At 41.9% G+C, this 21,340-nt stretch overlaps 1 protein-coding gene across 8 annotated transcripts in view; it reads right to left on the bottom strand.

Annotated features, from left to right (window-relative positions):
- The window catches only part of ARNT2 (aryl hydrocarbon receptor nuclear translocator 2), a 131,511-nt gene that overhangs the window by 63,945 nt on the left and 46,226 nt on the right, over positions 1–21,340 (bottom strand). The gene's annotated exons all lie outside the window — the stretch shown is intronic.

Genomic DNA, 21,340 nt, shown 5'->3' on the forward strand with positions numbered 1-21,340 from the left:
GGGCCTGATTATCAGAGGTCGTGATTGACAAGGTGAACCACAATACAATCCAGGTTCCTGATGTCAGTTGCTATTGCTGTTAGTCAATAAGCGTAATGAGAGACAGGGTTCAGAAGATGAATTATCTGTGTAAAGTTAGAAAGAGCCATGCAAGGATCTCACCACTAATAAGAATGGCAAATAATCAATCCAAAGAAGTGATGATACAGCCACAGATGCTCCTATACGGTGACAAATTTTCAGACAGGTTCTAAAAATGTTCCCATAATGAACACAGGTGCATCTGTACACAAGTACAAAACCCTGACCCTTGCATGTGCAAATGGGTATTTGTGTATGTACCAGGCCGTTTGTCATTTTGAGACTCAAATCCTTTTTTCATAACAGAATATTTGAGATGGACCTATGCCACAAAGTTCAGACCCAAGTCTGGAGTTTCTCAATGTTCATGGGGTTTCCAAGCTGAGATTTTGGCTCAAGCCTATCTTTATGCAATAGCTGCAGACCTTTCAAAAATTTGGCCCTTTGAGTTTAAACATTGCATGCTAAATTTTATAAGCGGATAATCAGACACAGCCTAGGCTCTCTTACTTTTTTCCCCATTCTCTCTTTGGTGGATTTGATTCCCACTAGAGAGAGAGAGACAAGGGTGGTTGAGGTAATATATTTTATTAGACCAACTTCTGTTTGAGAGAGAGAGATAAGATTCCCACTAGATAGCTTAACCTAATTTCTAATTCTATAGCAAGCTCTTTTTCTCTGTTTGATTCCTAGATCCTATGGTGTCTCTTTCTAAAGGCAATAATTTAAGGACAAAAAAGCATGGTATGGCAAGGTAGAAGGTTACAGCTCTACTTCTTCAGGAATCCTCCCTACAGAGTTTCCTTCAAGTCCAGTTTCCTTCCAAATGCCCTTCTTCCCAAAGATAAAATTATCACCATTAGACATTATTTTCACAATGACCAGCTGAGTGACTGGGGTCTGCTGCATGGCACTGTAATACGCCTCTTGAGAAACAAAAGACCACCTCTTCTCTAAGCCTGGAGAGATTTCCCCAGCAATGTATATAATGAGACTTTCTACCTAACTCTGAAACCTCAGAGATAGGCTGATGCCAGAGGCAGAATCTTGGACTTCATAGAACAATAGTCTGATCTGGTATAGTAAATCTTACATTAAAAGCAAATATCAAGCTTCACGTAGTAGGCCATGGAATCTCATTTTTAAAGGACAAAGTTAGCTTTTTTACAATTAATCTCAGCCCCTTTATTTTCTAAATATTCTCACTTTCCCCCTGTTAAGATAAAATAGATGACAAAATTAAAAGTTTGGGTTGGCCAACATAACAAAAGACGACTTTGTGCTTCTTGAAAATACTCCACATGCTGATCAGGGAAGACAAATAAAACACAGGAATACTGCACCAAAAGAATCCTTATGAAAACCAAAAACATCTTTATTGTGGTATAATAAAAAGGAGCAAACCAGGATAGAGATGCAGGAAAACAAGAGGAAATGATTAACAATGAAAGCAAACTAATGGTCAAGTGACTGATGCTATCTGATGTAGTTCCAAATATAAGCTGACTGCTGAATTTAAGGGTCACTGGACAAAACAATGCGAGTTACTAGACTTTTAATACTTTTAAAAGGTAACAGAGCCAATCTTAAAAATGATGTGCATGGAGAGTAGATTCAAATAAAACTTCTAGCTGCAACTCTACCATGCTAAACAGCAATGGCCAGAAAGGATTGATTATTATTATTATTATATTTGTATTGCAACAGCACACTGGGCCCCAGTCGTGGAGAACGGCCTCATTGTGCTAGGCATTGTACAAATGATGCTCCCTACTCCAAAGAGCTTACAATCTAAGTACATTCTTGTGAGAATTTCAAGAGCACAATACAAAATGAAGTGCACTTATATCTTCCCCATGGACCCTCAGTGTTTCCAAACTGGCCTAAGAGTAATATTTTCCTAATGTAAACGGGAAGACAAACTCAATACTCTGTGATGCTCCTTCCTCCCTGGAACCTGTATTTTATTTAACATATACACAGCCATGTGCACATGAAATGGGATGGTCTGTTAGAAAAATGTCACCTTCACATCAGTTGTGCTCCTGAAATTAGTCTGTTATTTAATATTTGTATGCAGGTAACATTCACCACATGCTAGGTACTGTCTGCGCACATGCACAAGAACCAGGATCTACTCTATCTTACAATCTAAGGCCCCAATCTTCCAGGTGACAGTGCACAGGCTGACTGCTGCACTCACAAGGAGCTCCGCAGACTTAAACGGGGTTTGCTGTGGATGCAGCACAGAGTCTGCATGCTGTCCATTGCGGGATAGGGCCCTTGGAAGACCAATAAGAAAGCAAGCAAGTTCGATCTTAAACATCCGAATATGAAAGTTATACAAATATCAGCAGTACCCGTTGTTATATTACAATGATAAAAATACAATTAATAAAATAAATCCAAGAAAAATGTTCATCTCTGCTCCTCATTGAGAAGAAAAGACGTATAACACTGTACAATTAAGAAGAGCAACAGCATTTTTACTCCAGGGTATGCACTCAAAGATTGGGGTGAATTTTAGACTAGCCCAAGTTTTACACAGCCACATAACTGTCTGTATTGTACACAAATACCAATGTCATGGCATAGATCTCTCAGGCACAGCCTCGCTAATCTTCTGTTCTTTATGCCACCACTCCTTTATGCTCCCTCTTTAGCTGAAATCCCCTTTTCTCTGTGACAAAACTACATGAATTCTTGATTATGTTTAAAATACATCGTGGTGGGGGAGCATGAAAAACATGCCACTTCAACACCCACTGGAATATGACAAGCTGAAGAGATAGAGAGAGCGCGCGCGCTAAGCTTTCCTGCTTGACTTCCTCACTGCAAACTTCTGCCAAGCTCAACTTCTGCAAGATGAGAGTGGCATTCTTTGAAATATCCACTTTCCATTGCTTCAGACATACCATGCACATGATGTAGCACCGCTAGCGTTCTGTGCATCATGTAATTAATATATCATGCAGAACAGATGGGCTTGATAGTTTTTGAATATTTAAAATATACAGAATCTTTATTTTGTATCAAGTTTTAAAAAAAATTCACATTTTTAATTCAGAGGAAAAAAAAGAGGTTCTGGTTAGCACAACGGGTGCTGGTTCAAATTCGAGCCTAGATTATGAGTCAAATGAGTTTGATGGGACAGCTTCATTCCATGTTTGCACTTGGCCACCATAACTAGCATGAATAAAATCCCTGCTTCAGAAAAGACTAGAAATTCAACAGTGACAGTGGTGAGGTGAGAGAGGGATGGGTTGATTCAGGTCAGCCCTGAAGTATATCGGGGTCGGGGAGGGGGAGAGGAGGAGAGGAGAGAACTTGACTGGTGTAATGCCTGACTTCTGCCAATGCTATTAGTTTCTCATTTTCCTGAGGATTAAATGAGTACACAAATGAAAAAAAGAAGATGAAAAGTTATAGCTAGTGAAAAGTGCTAGGTGCAAGGACCATAGGATTGTGTGTTTAACATAAAATTTCTCATTCCAATAAATACAAATGCAAAATGAATCAACTATCTTCAGACTGTAACAAATCCGTGATCACCTATGACTGCACAGTTGTCACAGTACTGCAAGCCATGGCAACTCAGAACTACATGCGGGCAGCACAGATAGAACTCAGATCCTTCTGCTTCAAAATCAGAGGTTCCTACTACATAAGTGAGAATCTTCTTCAGCTGTGAGCAGTATAGGGCCTGTGAAACAGCTTAAACAGTTCTAGTTCTGTCCAGCAGAAAGCAATGACAGAGGTGCACACAGTATATTAATGAGAACTTATGATTATGTATAATGTGAGTTTCTATGACTCAGATAACAGTTCCCAATAGCCTAACACAGTGTTTCCCAAACTTGGGATGCCGCTTGTGTAGGGAAAGCCCCTGGCAGGCCGAGCCGGTTTGTTTACCTGCCCTGTCTGCAAGTCCAGCCGATCGCAGCTCTCACTGGCCGTGGTTCGCTGCTCCAGGCCAATGGGAGCTGCTGGAAGCGGCGGCCAGTACATAGCCTCGACCTGCACCGCTTCCCGCAGCTCCCATTGGCCTGAAGCAGCGAACCGCAGCCAGTGGGAGCCGCGATCAGCCGGACCTGCGGACAGGGCAGGTAAACAAACCGGCCCAGCCCACCAGGGGCTTTCCCTAAACAAGCAGAGTCCCAAGTTTGGGAAACACTGGCCTAACATATTATGGTTTACAAAAAGTCCTGATGAATTATAGCCATACCTGTACGCAAATAGCACAAGAAAGAAATATACAGGCTCACTACTTGATATATAAAGAATACAGGCTGTACTGTTGATTTATTTTTCTTCACAACTATGCATATAATATCTTAATGAATAAGTGGAGCAACTGTAACCTGTTAACTCCAAATAAGTGAAAAGAAATCTCACCATATCAAACATCCACACTATTAAACATGCTATTTAGAATGAGCGTATATTCTATACCGTGGTTTTCAAACTGTGGGTTGCGACCCAGCACTGGGTCATGGAATGTAAGACACTGGGTCTCAGCGGCTCTGGCCAGCACCACCGACTGGGCCGTTAAAAGTCCTGTTGGGGGTTCTGCCCAGTTAAAACAGGTTAGTCCCTACCTGTTCCGACACTGCGCTGCATCCCAGAAGCGGCCAGTAGCAAGTCCGGCTCCTAGGCGGTGGGGGTGGGGGGGGTTTCCATGAGCTGCCTCCGCCCCAAGCACTAGCTCCACACTCCCATTGGACGGATCTCAGCCAATGGGAGTTGGAGGGGCAGTGCCTGCATGCCTCCGCCTAGAAGAAAAACCTGCTGCTAGCCACTTCTGGGGCGCAGCGTGGTCCGCAGTACCAGGCCTGCCGCTGCACCCCAGCTGCGCCGTTGACCTGGAGCCACCAGAGAAAAGCCCGTGCCCCAACCCAGTGCCCCAGCCCTAAGCCCCCTCCCACACTCTGAACTCCTCATTCCCGGACCCATCCTTAAGCCCTCACTCCTGCACCCCAACCCTCATCCCGAGCACTGAGCCCCTCCCATACCCCAAAACCCTCATCCCCAGCACCATTGGGTCGTGGGCATCAACAATTTTCTTTAACTGGGTCGCCAGAAAAAAAAGTTTGAAAATCACTGTTCTATACTGCACATTTCCTCTGTACTAATTAAAAATTCCTCAACTATCTATCACTCCATGATGGACAATGTAAATAAATGCAAGCCAGCAAAAGCTGGCTCTCCTTCACTGGCTCAGTTCTCAGTGGAATTATTTAAAGCTCTGTATTGGTGTCAACGGTTACTGCATTAAACTGTGACAGATGTTCTATAAGCATTAATGTCATGCTATCACATTCTTACAGTAGAATGAAGTGTTGATTCATATCAACAGCAATTAAAAGCAAAAAAAAAATAAAAAGGAATATGACTGAAATGTAGCCGTTTTTGTGAATTTTTCTTTCCTCTATTGGCAAGAGGAAGAGCTGAGCTGTGGCAAGGGAATTGTACGGATTTTTTTAAATGAAGTAAAACAGCCCATATTGCAGATGTTTTCCTCATTTAACTTCTTACAAAGCTCATAAGGCCAAAAGGTCTCCATTATGTCTGCCCTCACATTTGACTAATCAGTCTGCATCATGTAATCCTCCACAACGTAGGGCAAACGTACATCATCACAATGAAATTCAAAAGGCAACTATGTGGGCTTTTTGAGTCTTGCAACTGGGTTATTTTTAAACGGCTAGTTTTACATATCACACGTGAGCTTCGCTGCAGATAAAGCCTGCCAAAACTGAAACGGCAACAAGTAAATAATTCAAATCACATGTTTAAAGCCAATTAGGTTAAAAAATAACAAAAAGGAGAATAAAGATGTATTCTCAAAACTCCCACTTACCTAATGGTCATATTATTTATGCAGGAAGAACAAAGGTTATGCTAAGCAGTATATTGGTGTGAGCTTGAACAAGTAATTTAAACTCTCCAAGGCTCAGTCCCCCATTTGTAAAAATGGGATCATAATCCTTCCTTTTCCTTCTCTTTGTCTGTTGTGGCTATTTAGCCTGTAAACTCTTTGAGTCATGAACTGAATCTTACTAAAGGTTTGTACAATGCTTAGCAAAATGATCTCCTGATCTCAGTAGATATCAGGTTAATCCGCTGGCGGGCCGTGAGACAGTTTGTTTACACTGACTGCCCACAGGCACGGCCGCCCGCAGTTCCTAGTGGCCGCAGTTTGCCGTTCCTGGCCCATGGCAGCTGGGGGAAGCGGCACGGGCTGCAGGGACATGCTGGCCACCACTTCCCACAGCTCCCATTGGCCAGGAACGGTGAACCGTGGTCACTAGGAGCTGTGGGCGGCCATGCCAATGTGAACATACTGTCTCAAGGCCCGCCAGCGGATCACCCTGATGGGCCGCGTGTGGCAAGTGGGTTGCCCAACACTGCTCTAGGTGCTACCACAATACAAATAAATAATAATAGGGGTTAATAATTCCGTCTCTCCTATACAAAATGAGGTGGGCAGTTGTGCTGTGTGTTCTGTTACAGCTTCCAGATGAATTTCATTGAAAGCCCAAGTAGGAGAAAGTTACAATAGCCCAGCCTGTAGGTGAGCAAGGCATGAATGACTGTAGGTCCACATTAGAGAGAAGACAGACTTTCCAGAGCTGGAGATGGAACCCAAAACCCAGAGATGGAAACGGCTACTCCAAAATGCTTTCTCAACATAGAATTCCATGCTGGGAGAACACTCCAAAGTAACTTTATAAAAATATTGTAACTCACACATTAAGTGAAATATATTAAAACCTAAACCAAAGAACAAGATGTAAACCACACTCAGTTTTATGAACTGCATGGGCATTCCTACACCAACAAACAATAAATCGCTTAATATGAATGCTATCTACCTCCATTAAAATTATCTGCCTGCTTAAAGGTCTCTTGAAAAACACTGCTGCTAAATAAGCTCGTTTCCTGATGCTGCTTTTATTAGGTCGTCAAGATCATGTTACAAGTAATTTCCCTGGCTGCAGGGTTTTCACAGGTTTTAATTCTATTAAATAAAATAAAGTATAATCTGGTACCAGAAATTATCTGTGGTTTCTCTGTCAACATGAACCAAGTTTAGATTTAACACCCTCTAATGATTTCCAAACTAGTTGCTCGGGGACACCAAGCCACAACCAAGGAACGACCATGCTAGTAGGTTCTATTGTACAGTGGCATTCATTTTCCATCAAAAAAATTCAGAACAAGTCAAGTCTGACAGAGCACACAGTAGTACAGGATGGTGAGAGGAGAATCTGCTATGAATGCTCACTGTTCTTTCAGTCGAGCCTTTGGCAACTAGGAAATAATTACTAGTAAAGGAGAGTTTCCACAAGAACCAATGCTACACCAGTCGATGCATAGAATTCCCTTTAAAGTGCGTGCAAAGCAACTGCAGCACCAGACCCTGCAGCATTAGACTCACACAGGATGTTATTTCTGTTGTTTCCATTTAACTAACAAACTTCAGTTTGCCCTTTCTATTGCAAACCTCTCTTTAAAATGCCTCTGCATTACTGAAGTGTTATTACTCCCACTTTATCTGAAGGTTGATCTTACATGCGGTGAAAGATTGGACAGCTATAGTCAACTTTTCAGATGTGAAGTCTGTGGCAAATTTAAGTGGCCACTTAAGATAAACTGTTTTGGCCCTGATTTTACTCTCACTTACACTGTAACTCAACTGATGCCAGTGGAATTACACTGGTGCAAGAGCAAAATCAGGCTCTATTTTTTATGTTATTCATTCCTCATGAATCAGAGTTTAGAAGCTTTTTTTTTTTTTAAACTAATCCACAGAAAGTGTAAGGTAACAGTGTCTCCCCTTCAGTCTTACTATCTGCCATTTGTCGTCATGATGTAATCTTCTAGCTTGTGTTTCATTCTTGTGAGAGTAGTCTCACTCTGTGCACTACAAGAGAGCTGAGTGGGTGGAATTTAGAAATGGACTCCATTTCTTATGCATTTTCTATTAAGCTTAGTTTGAAATAATCTCTCTTAATTAAAACACTGCTTGTTTTTCTAGTCTGCCTCTAGATAGTTTTTATATTTTACATAGCATCACAGAAAGGTGGGGTTGGAAGGGATCTCGAGAGGTCACTCAGTCTAGCCCCCTGAGCTGGGGCAGGACCAACTACAGCTAAACCATCCCTGGCAGGTGTTTGTCTAACTTGTTCTTAAAAACCCACCAATCACGGGGATTCTATAACCTCCCTTCGAAGCCTATTCCAGAGTTTAACTATCCTTATAGGTAGAAAATGTTTCCTAAAATCTAACCTAAGTCTTCCCTGAAGTAGAGTAAACTGATTACTTCTTATTCTCTATGTCCACTGATGGTAGGACAACAAATACGGTCCTCTTTATAAAAGCCCTTAACATAGTTGAAGATTTATCACATCCCCACTCAGGCTTCTTTATTCAAGACTAAACATGCCTAATTCTTCCAACCCTTCCTCCTAGGTCAGGTTTTCTAAACCTTTTATTATTATTTGCTCTCCTCTGGATGCTCTCTAATTTGTCCACATATTTCTTAAAATGTGGCATGCAAAACTGGACACGGTACTCCAGCTGACACCTCACCAGTGCCATATAGAGCCGTCACATACAATATGCCTGTTAACACACCCCAGAATTATATTGGCCTTTTTCACAACTGCATCGCATTATTGTTTCATATTCAATTTGTGATCCACAATAACCCCATTAGATACAACCTCCCAGGTTGATAGCAGATCACTGATAACTACTCTCTGGGTACAAGTATCAGAGGGGTAGCCGTGTTAGTCTGGATCTGTAAAAGCAGCAAAGAATCCTGTGGCACCTTATAGACTAACAGACGTTTTGGAGCATGGGTACAGTTTTTCAACCAGTGGTGCAACCACCTTATAGTAATTTCATCTAGAACACATTTCCCTAGTTTGCCTATGAGGATGTCACATGGGAATGTGTTAAAAGCCTTACTTATATCAAGATATATCATGTCTACAGCTCTCCCCCACCCCCATCCACTAGGCCAGTAATCCTGTTGAAGAAAGAACAAGGTTGGTTTCGCATGATTTGTTCTTGATAAATCCATGTTGGCTACTATTTATCACCCTATTATCCAACAGGAACAAAGGAAAATATATAGCTCTTGGAAGCCTGATGTTGGGCTACACTTTGACTTGGCTTACTTGCCTGTGAAGGCATATGAGGGTGAGGCAGAACTCTTCCCACCATGTGCCCCTGTGCAGGATTCCATGTAGGAGTAAGTGGGTGTTATGTGCCTGCTATTTCCAGACCCCAAGAAGGTATGTGGGAGTTTAGAGGAAAGGAGGGGAGTAGATGGAGCCTTGCCTCTCCTACCCCAGCACATGGGCCAGTGGGGAGATAGGTAGTGGCAGGGACCAGCAGCAAATAACTACTTCTCTGGAACAAGAGGAGAGTAGGGATGGAAAGGTGCCACACTGAGGTACCATTCCTTCGTGGGGCTGCTCCTGGGTCAGTGCACCAATGGGTCACCCAACACACAGAGCTTGTAGCATAATCAACATTGAAAAGGTACCAAACTGAAGTTAGTTTGAGAGAAAATTCCCCATTTCACAGGAAAGATCTCGAGTCCAACGTTCCACTTTCCCAATATCTGTGGAACACCCTCGAAGAGCATATAGGGTTTACAGAGGATTGAAGATGAGTTCTGCCATAAGGAGCTGAGAGGAGAACTTTGACTGCTTTATCTGCAATGTGTGAATGAAAAGTGAACTCAGATAGAAATGTCTATTACATATTCATAAAACATTAGAAGTTTATAAAAAGGAGGAAAGAGATTGCCGAACTGTATATATTTCATCATGCCATGAACATAGTAAAGCAAAATAAAGCAGTCTGAGTAAATATTTAACAGCAAAAGCTGAAATTGATCCTCTTAAACATCTGTGATAACAGACAAATAGATTGCAGTTTCCAAGTAGGAAATTCACTGTGAATGTTACCAAGAAACAACAACCACACGATCCTTATGTTCACTTTTATATGAATACCCCCAACACCTTCTGAAAAATCATATTAAATACATTTGCTGGACACCTAGAATTATTAAACTGCAATGCGACTCTCTCTGAGGACTCAGTTAAAGCTACTTCATCTAGCAACCTTTACATCCAAAAGTCAGAATTAGCAAAGTGATTGTGAAAGTACAACTGATCATTATTTTTCCTCTCAGACTTGTAGCCCAATAGTGATATCACCTTGAACTGAAACCCATAGCAATGGGGATGACCACTATGTTTGTGTAGGAGTTATTTAATGAACAGATTTATCCACAGCTAATTTGTTCCAACACTTGGAATTTTATTTTTCCAGCAACAGCCCCAGAGACCAAAGCAACACAAAATTCTCTTCAAATAACTTAATGATATCAAACAGTTCCTTGTTCCATACCTTTAAATTACAATAATTTGAGAAGTCAATTATTGTGAGGTCTCTTATCTCGAGGAGACCAGACTAGCATCTTCTACATGGTGGTGATAACGTAGGACGTCCTATTGGGTTACAAGGAAATTAGAAACCTTTCCTTTCAGACCTTTAAGTCTTCTTTCCTATATACCCAACACACAAAGCTAAATTCTATCCTGAGTTTCATCTCTGCAAGTTCACTGAGGTCAATGAGGCTAAATGGCAGTAACTGAAGGCAAAATTTGGTTTACAGTGTGTATGGACAACTTACAGTTTGAGACACAGAATATTTAAAAGCTTTCTTGTACTGCTTGTTGCACCCTAGTCTAATCATAAACTGGGGCAGGTCTCACCTGTTAACTCTGCTGCTTGGACACCTGGAACAGCAAGCTGCTCTGAACAGCACCTGAAAATACTTAGGTTTGAGCTTCATTTTGCTAATGGTTTCTAAAGGGATATCCAAGAGCACAGACTTCTTGTTCTATGCTCTTGCCTAACCATACACAATCTGCTGTTCTCATTCATCTGCTTGATATCACCATGGAAAGTGATAATGCCTCGTTTCTCTAGCCTAAACCTGAAAGCCTACCACTGAGCACAGTGAATGTGGAAGGCACTAACTCTGATACACAAAACTAACCAAAGATGCAAAATCAAAGGCTATCTGCACCGTAGCAACTTTCCTGCTGCAAGACCAAATAGTTCACAAAGCTGTAGGCAACTTTTTCACTGGAACAGCAGCAAGCAACTGGCGGGTGTGAATGGAAACTGTTGCTTTTAACATTCCTTTATGTATACAATATGCCACAAGGATCATAAAACCCACAAGCTTGCTGAAAAACAGGTATCACATGCTGATTTGGCAGTGTCGCTAGAATGAGCCAAATCTCCCCCAGATTTCACTGTTATAAACAGGATAAAATGTCTTGCCAGGATTGGACACTTCTACAGCAAAACCAGGCTGAAATTTAAATCCTCAGTGTTCGCAGTAATCACTTTTGTAATTGCCCTCTGAGAGAATGTGGCGACTGTGCATTCCAACACAGTCCACATCCTGACCAAGAGGGGATGGCTTAGTGTGTCAGCATCTGCTCTGAAATACCTCAGTTCCTTGGAATCACAGGCTGGAATCTTAGCATGGCTGGCTCATCCCTTCATCTTTCCAAACAAGATAAACTGAGTACCGTACCTACAAGCATGGGGGTGTTTTGAATGAGAACTTAAAGAGTTGAGGTTCTGACTGCTCTGCTTGGACATGAAAGATTTTGTGAAACTTTTCATAAGGAGAGTGTTTTTCTTTATGTAAGTTTCCTCTCCTCCTCCTTTTGGGTAGCATGCAATTAACCATTTAGCTGCCAGCATCCACTGCAGATGAGGCTGCAGTTCACTGGTATTGTATAGAAATAGTTTATGAAGAATGATGGCTTTACTTCAGGGTAAAAAGCATTATGTAAATGTAAAAAATTCCAATTCACGATTAGTTACTGACAAAGTCTAGCTCTCCCTATCTGCCCACTGGCCATTAGGTAGGGCCAGCCACCTTGCGATAAGGATCTATGATCCAAGTAGAGAGATCTGGATTTGATTCAACTCTCCATCACTTCCCAGGCTACAAAGCCTGGGAACCTTTCAAAGGTACATGGAGTCTCAGAGTTTCACAGTATACATAAAATAGTTCACAGGATCAAAAAGGGAAATAAGTCATTGCCCCTAGAAACAAGATTACACACTGCTAGCACTATACCACCTCTCTGGTATGGAACCAGCCCTGATAAACATGTACTCCACAGTACCAAATGCTACAGTAGAGATTCCCAAAGCAGCTTCACTACCGTTTTTGATTTAGCTGATTGTCTTACAATCTCTACAATAGCATGTTTATCTGAACAGAACAGAACTTGGTTCCCTTAAGGCGTTTCCCTAACATGAATATGACACTTAAAAGCAGAAGGAAAGCTAGAAAAGCTTTATCTTTGGCCACACCAGATAAAACCCAAAAGGGAGGCCTTCTCCGGAGCCACTTCTGATTCCCATAACAACATTCAAAAAAGACATTCAAGGGCACCCGCCATATTGCACTTTCTAGTGGAAAACTTTTTGCTTCCTCTGAATTTCAGGCATTGGAGTTTCCTTTTAGCAAGCTAGCTTGTATTGCCAAAGAATGAAAGCCAATTCTAAACTATCACTGGACCAAGAGAAGATCCTTTCCAGTTACGGAAGAAAACATCCTGTAAAATTAAACTTTTAAAATGTTGTTTTCAGTGGATGTGTTCACTGAATTTCATTTTCATTTATCACTCATTATTTTTTATTATTATTGGCATGGTATCATGAAAGGGTAAACAAAATGAGATTTTCCAGCATGAAATTTTCAAACAGCTTCAAGGAGGCCTCGAGATGTACAACCCTACTCTTCTACAAGCAACTGAATAAGGGTCCCACCCAACTCCCCTTTAAGTAAGCAGGAGTCTCTCCAGCGACATCAGTGGGAATTGGATCAAGTCAGAGTCTACAGACATGAGCACGCACAACATCCACATCTGCATTCACGTTGTTTGGGGAAAGGAAAATAGGTGTGCAAAGTTAGAGGGCAGAGCAGGAAAGATGACATTAAGAAGAAAAAGGAGCTGATACGAAGTCCTGACACAAGTTTTCAGAAAAAAAACTTATTTGATCTAAAGAAGAATACAAAGACATGATGGTCCCTGTATATTTAGAGACGCAAGATGAGTGAGGTAATATAACTTAAAGCTTAAACTTAAAAGCTAAATAATGGCAAAAATCAACAGAAGAATACTATTTGCCAGAAGGCCAACAGAGAGGAGGTAAGGTAAAGCTTAAACTTTACAGAAGCTGATCTACAAAAGATATTACCTCACCACCTTGTCTCTCCAAAAGAGAATACTTATTTCTGAATTTATCTCTCAGAGGTGTTATTTACTGTCTGTTGAGCACTGACCATGTGTTCAGTATGGACAAAACATCTTCCTTACCACCCCTCTGTCAGCCTTCTAGCAAATAGTATTCTTCTATTGATTTTGCCACTATTAAGCTTTTTTTCACAATCTGACTCAGTGTACAAACACCAGGACTACGTGCACATGCTCATGCAAACCAGTAACAGAATCCCTTTGCATCTGGACATGAAATTGAATATGAATGCCTCAGCTGAAGCCATCATCGTATGGCAAATTTGCCATTCCAGAATCTGTAAGGCAGGTTACCCAAGCCATACGTCCATCCCCCAAATAAACTTCCACAATACTAAAGAAATATTTTTGTGAAAAGCTGTCATTGAAAATACTTTCTTTAATTCTATAAAAGCATCATTTAGGTCAACTATAGCTAAAGGTCTGTCACTGTTTCCATTATGAAGCCCTACTTCTAGTTATAAAATCTAGCTATAAAAATTTGTGCCAAGATTAAACTTGGCACGAGTCCTCTGAGCAGAAGTTAAGTTAAAGTTAGCAACCAAATTCACTTAATCACCGTTAAATCACATGAGTGCAAAAGTTTCTGGTTTTGATATTTTGTTTTCCTGCAACTCAAAATTAATCATTCCTAAAATTAAATATTTCAAACCATGAGCTTGATTTTCATCTCACTTTCAGAAGGTTTTACAGCAATATAACTCCACTAACCTTAACAGAGTTCAATTCCTGATTTACACTAGAGAGAGATCAGAGTTAGGCCCCATTCATTCAGAATGAGGCTTAACTCAGTTTTTGTGTATTCTACCACCTACCTTTTAAATCAAAACATTAGATCAGCTTAATATTTAATTCCAGCTTCTGATAATATAGAATCATTTTTCTCTGTAGAACTGATAATATGCACAAGATTGGATACGCATTTGGTGTATGCAGCCAACTCAGGTGCTCATGATAGGAGTATGCTCAATTTTATAGGTGTAGTTTTGCACACAAATATGGGAGAGATTGTCTTTTAGACAGGCTGTAAATTTAGCTCTAAAACAATTAAGTAGGATCACAGACTGCTCTTGATTCACTCTGAGACCCCCTGGAAGTTATACACTAGCCTGATGCTGCAACAAAGGGAGCTTTAAGTGTCGACAGAGAGCAGAAATCTTCTTTTAGTTTTTCTTGGAAAAGATGTTACTGAACATGAACAATAGCTACTTTGCATCAAAACTTTTCTATATACCAAAGTGAGTGCTGATGAGGGAGTTACTTGGATTGAAAAGGACCATTCCAAATCTCCTTTTAAGTTAAAACCAAGTGGAGGTTACATTAAAAAGTCATGGCAGAACATTGGCACCCAGTTTATTTTAAAATAAGTCTTGAATATTTTGTAAAGGAGACCTGCCTCTTTTGTGAAACATAATACATAGTTCAGCATCTGATCTCCTGAAGTTAAAAAAAACACCCAAACTTTAGACACACATGTTTTATTTTTCAAAAACAAAATGCCATTATTAGCATTTTTCTGATTTTCTCTCCCCTTCCTCTCTCCCAAGTTTGGAGTCAACTTTAGGAATAGGTGGCCAGGCTCCTCAGTCTACTCACCCATACTCTCTCCAGCTATCCCCGAGAATTGAATATCGGAAGAGCTGTGAGGCACAAACTGCAGTGTTCACTCTGCGAAGCCAATGCACTTAACGTATCAGTTTGCATCCCTTTCAGGCCAAAATGCCCACCTTGGCACATCTAGCTAAAGAGACCAACAAGAGGTATATGATTTGAGAAATTCATCTATGTTAAATTGCCCTCAAAGAGGCAGTAACCTTGTCTCCATACAGAAATTTTTAGACAGTAATCCCCCTAGCGTTCAAGGACTTCAACGTGGCTTCTAGAGCAGCGGTGGGCAAACTACGGCCCGTGGGTGGCTTCCGGCCTGTCAGATGTTCTTATCCGGCCCTCAAGGGCCCGCTAGGGAGTGGGGTCGGGGATTTACCCCGCTCTGCCCACCCGGCACTCATTTCCCTTGATGAGCACCATCCTCCGGTACACAGAGGCACGAGGCACACTGCGCACGCGCGCCTTCACCGCTCTGTTTCCAGGATTGGAACCCCACCCATACATGCCAGCTGTCCTTCACACACAATGCAGCAGTGCCCCCAATCCCCTCCTGGTCTCCTATGGCCCCACCCTCAAAAGCCTCAAAACCACTCAGGGGCTGCACCCATCCCAGCTAGGGTGCCACTGCTGGCCCCTGAGAATCTCTGATACCACCCCTGTAGAGCCCCTCCCCACCACACCTCATGAATCCCTCCTCCCCCCACCTCAGTAACATCTCTGATAGAGCGCCCCCCCCCATGCTACACTCTTAGAGTCCTCAAAATGTACTCGCTCATCTAGCACACGTAAACGCCTTCTTTAGGAGCACTGTTTGTCTCTGTCACATTTCAGTCCTTGCCTTTTCCAGCTCATCTTGATCCATAGTTTCTTGGTGCTACAATGTGTTATCAATTACCCTACAATAAGAACACTGACAACTGTTCCATCCCCAGACCCCTCCCTCTCAAAAATCTCCATGGGTATGAAACAACACAGAAATCAACCATTTTCCCTTTAGCCGAAAATAGATACAGTGCTCAACTAACTCTCAAGGAAAACGAAGGGCAAAAGGGGAAGATGACCCTCTTTACCCCGGCACTTGTTTTTGCCTGTTTAGACACATCTATGATGCCCATTGCTACAGCATCTGTAGTAGCTCTAATACCATTACATTAATCAGCCTTTGCATATAGTTATGTGCCTACATGATCAATGACAAGCCTGCTGCCCTCCCATGGTTTGGAAGACTGTAAAATACCACTGTCATAAACAGATAGTTAAGGGTTAATGTCTCTTTTTTACCTGTAAAGGGTTAACACACAGGGAACCAAACACATGACCAGGGGACCAATCAGGAGACAAGATACTTTCAAATCTCGGTGGAGGGAAGCCTCTGTGTTTTTTGGGTTTTGCTTTGTTCTCTCTGGGTCCTGGAAGGGACTGCACGTGCAACCAGGTTTCTTGCCAATCTCCCTGCTACAGTCTCTTATATATTCAGAATAGTGAGTAATTTAGTAAGAAAGGCGGTTATAGTCTTTTGATTGTTTCTGTATTTGCAAATGTGTAGTTTGCTGGAAGTATTTTAAATTGTATCTTGCTGGGGGGGAGGCTTCTTTCTAGTTTCTATAAGCTGACAGACCCTGTAACTTTTTACCATCTAAATTGCAGAGATAAACTTTTACCTTTTTTTTCCTTTCTTTTTATTAAAAGTTTTGCTTTTAAGACCTGTCTGATTTTTCCCCCTTGTTGAGGCTCAAGGGAATTGAGTCTGTACTTAACAGGGAGGGAGGGGAGAAGGGGGAATCCCTTTGTTTTAGATTCACAGAGCTTGAATCTGTTTTGCCCCTGGGTGACGGAGAAAGGGGAGGGGGGAGGAAGGGACACTCCTCCCTGTTTTAAGATTCAAGGAGTTTGAATCACGGTAATCTTCCAGGGTAACCCAGGGAGGGAAATCCTAGGAAAGGCAATGGTGAGGAAAGGGGTTTACTTTCCTTGTGTTAAGATCCAGGGGGTCTGGGTCTTCGGGGTCCCCAGGGAAGGTTTTGGAGGGACCAGAGTGTATCAGGCACTGGAATTCCTGATTAGTGGCAGCTTATCAGATCTAAGCTGGTAATTAAGCTTAGGGGAATTCATGCTAGTACCCATATTTTGGATGCTAAGGTTCAGAATTGGGAATTATATTATGACAACCACTATTGACCTGACAAAGTGAATCAAGGCAAGTTTGTGTTTCTAGTCCCACCCTAGATAACCAATTACACTTATCCTCTTCCATATCTGCCATCTCAGTCACTGGAAAGGAGTCACTAGTCATCTAAAACAGTGCTTCTCAAAGCCGGTCTGCTGCTTGTTCAGGGAAAGCCCTTGGAGGCCTGGGCTGGTTTGTTTACCTGCCGCATCCGTGGGTCCGGCCAACTGCAGCTCCTGCTGGCCATGGTTCGCTGCTCCAGGCCAATAGGGGCTGGGGGAAGCAGCATGGGCCGAGGGATGTGCTGGCTGCCCTTCCCGCAGCCCCCATTGGCCTGGAGCAGCGAACCACGGCCAGTGGGAGCTGCGCTTGGCCGGACCTGCAGACAAGGCAGGTAAACAAACCGGCCTGGACCGCTGGGGGCTTTCCCTGAACAAGTGGTGGACTGGCTTTGAGAAGCACTGCTCTAAAACATAGATAGAAAGTTCCCACTGTTCTCTGAAACTTCATGCCATTAAACTGCTGCAGGATCTAACTTAGACCAGGTTAAAAAATCAACACTACAGAAATCTCGTATCCTCTCTGTTTTCCCCCAGTGACTCCTGACAAGATATTTGCTAGCCACACTTAGTGCTAACAGTACAGACTCCATCATGCACATGAGGGAGGGATAGGCACACAAGGATGAGGCTGCGCTTGCCCTCACAGCAATGGAGAGAAGATACAGCTGGACATATTGGGTCCTGGTTTCAGAGTCCCTTTCTGCTGGAAGGCACTTTCTGGCCAGAGACCAGGCTAACATCCCTGATATGAAGCCCAGCATAGCTTGGGTTGGGCCTTGGTTTTCTCCTCAGACTGTCACTGGCCTTATGCGGAATCTCTTCTTGTGTTGTTGTGAACAGTAGGACAAGTTTTTTGTATCACATTCACCTTCCTTCAGTGAAATCACTGCACATTTCTCCTCTTCGCAAGGGATCGGGATGGAAGACCCTTTCACTACCTTTGGGCAGACAGCATCAATAGGTTAGGTCCATGGGACTCTGCATCCATGTCCCAGTTTGACCCTCATTTATTTCATCTTTGGGTGCAGAAATGTGAGAAAGCGCTTACTCTCTCACTGTCTGTACATCATACTTGCCAATGGCAGACCTGGAAATGTTCACAACGTGCAGCGGTCTCTCTGCGTCCAGTGATCACTAACAGTAGGGGCTAACTGGGAAAGTCAGAGCAATGTAATAACAATACTGAGCATTCATATCCATGCACATACCAGAGGCTACTGCATGTAATCTGATACAGGACAATAAAAAGTTGCTTCTGTGGAATGCTATTGTGTCTGCTCCCAAACCTCAACAGGTGAAAAGGGTAGTTACAGGGATGAGGAAATGTACACTTAGAAGTGGGGAGAATATTAAAAGTCGTAATTTTTCTAAACTAAACTTTCATCTGAAAATCTCCTTGTTTCCCTGTGCGGCCCCTCTGCTCAACAGCTGGTGATCATGGAAGGATGTGGGATTTTCCTGCTGTCTGTGGTGAACTGCACTTTTAGCAGGAAAAAAGAAAAAAAAAATCAAACGAGCAGCTGGCTGCCTTGCAGTTTGCTTCTCTTTCAAGCCTTGCATTGCCCTTTGTTCTGTATAAAACAGTAATCTTGGAAAACAGAGTGAGGCCTGGGGACTGCCCAAATGGTTCGATAAATACTAGCTTGAGGCAAAAACTTCTGTGTGGCTCTTTTAAAAAAATATTTAATGAATTCATTTACTTACATTATCTCATTACATTGATGTAGACGTTACAACCTGCTGCTGAATTCAGCATGGCTAATGCTGGAGAAAGGGTGGTGTCTTACTGCGTAAATTAGGTATAGCACACTTTGGAATATCTATGGCCACACTACTCAGAGAATGAAAGAGATCAAGGGACTCTTGGAGTACCATAGCATGCCATCTTATAAATGGACTGAAATGGATCTGACAGTCCGAAAGGACTATAGCTAATTTTAGTTTACGGTAGACTGCAGAATCAAACTACTTAACTTTAAAACTGAATTTCAAGAGTGAGTTTGTTGCTGTCTGTACTAACACAACAGTATGTAAGTTTCACTGGTGGGGTCTCGTTTTAAAAAGAAAGACTAAAACTGCAGCACAAGAATATTTGACAAAGGATTGGCACTTACTTTAGACTATTAGCATGAATTCTTTGTATTATCAGAGCACCAAGGAAACCCAATCATGGACCAGGACCTACCCCAAAGAGCTTATAATCTAAGTATATGACAAGAGACAGCAGATGGATACAGACAGATGGGAATACAAAAAAACAATTAGACTAGTCTTATACAAACTTTAGTTAAGATCCCAGAAACACTCTAAAAGATTGGTTCTTTCTGTGATACACATAAATGTCATGGTGTTTGTGATAGTATATGTCTAATGTGTACATGCAATTCCTAGTACTATACATAAAGATCAGGCTGCTGAATGTGTTTATGGCTGGAGAGATATTTAATCGGCCCTTTGAAGGCTGAAGTACTGGCTCTATATATGCAATTGTGATAACTCTACACAGAAACCGGGTTACAATGTCCACACAAACTTGCTCCCATGCACTGCCCTTGTCTGCACCAGCTTGTAAATGGCTCTAGACACAGCCCCTTCAGCACCTTCCCATGACCAGCATGGCCCCTTCACCACAGGGTGAGGCAGGAGGGGCTGGCATAGGGACAACTATTCAGATTTTATATCAGCTGAAAATGTCCTTGGATTTGGGGAATCCTCAGCTGTCCATTTAGGGCAGATATAAATCCCTTTATGCTGATCTAGTAGCTCAAAGGGACTTTTTCAGGGAGAGGATTTGACCCCAAACGTGTTCAGTTTTTGAATGTTTTTTTCTCCATGCAAAGGCACATTCAACGAAAAAGCAGCACAAGTTTAAAAATGCATAAATATATTAAGAGCTGAATTTTCAAAAGTGCTCAGGATTGATCTAACCTTGCTCCTGTCTGAACGGAGCTAAGAGCTTTTGAAGATCCACCTCGAAGCGTTAAGTGAGACTCTGGGATAATTGCTTCTTAAAAGGGAATGCTCTGTATTAAGTGCTATATGCAATAGGAACATGTGTGCTATTTTTTTTTTTAATAAACAAACCACACAGTTTTAGAGCTATGTGGATCTCAGCAGTCTGCAAGGGTTCCTGTCAACATTCTCTTGATTTTGATCCATATGGATTTTCACAGTTGAATTTTGCTTTGAGTTTCTGATTTGAATAAAGCAAATCTTTGCCAAAACCCCATGACTCCAAAACCCCATGGAACCATGAATTTGGCACGTTTTTGATATGGAAGCTGTAAATTGTGCCCAGGTTCACTTGAAACTGGGCCACAGACCTTTCAGTTATGAAACAGCAAAACTTCCAGCAAACAAGGTCAGAAGTTTGATTTCCTAAGGAAGTGAAAACCATGTAAGTTTTGCCTTGTTTGGAGTTTTGTTGTGAACATTTTGCACAGCTCTAGTATTTTTCTTTAGCCTGAGTATTCCTCAGACATACACATACTGCATGGCTAGACAAAAGGAACAAGCCTACACATTCTTTAAGTAATTCTGGTTTTCTGCTTTACAAGTTTCAGTGAAAATGGGATTTAGCTCAGTCTTGCTAGTTCCAACACAGCTGCCCTATGCCCTAATAAGGAAGGTCACATCTATGATTGGCGGCACTCAGTCTTCATGGCTTTACATGCCACAATTACAAGATAAAGCTATGCACGTTTTAACTGAAAAGTAGAAAACCACAAAGTATGTTGTAAATCACACACTAGCTAAGAGCAGCAAATGTCTTGTTAAAAAACCACGTGATTCTGAGTGAGCTGCCAAGCATTAAATCTTTTGAATATGGTTCTTCTTAACAGACCATATAATTTTTCACACTTTTCTAAAAGTTTTATTTCAGATTTCAAAATAGACACAGGCATACAGAAAACACATTTGTGAAGAAGCTAAAAAGATCAGAGAGTAAGGAAGGAAAACACAGAATCCACACCTGGGCAAGCCAGAGACGTGAAGGTACAGTTAAGTTAAGGGTGGGAGGGGGCAGTGTCTACAAGCCAAAC

This window comes from Gopherus flavomarginatus, chromosome 9 (assembly GCF_025201925.1).
Source record: "Gopherus flavomarginatus isolate rGopFla2 chromosome 9, rGopFla2.mat.asm, whole genome shotgun sequence".
Lineage (NCBI taxonomy): Eukaryota > Metazoa > Chordata > Testudines > Testudinidae > Gopherus > Gopherus flavomarginatus.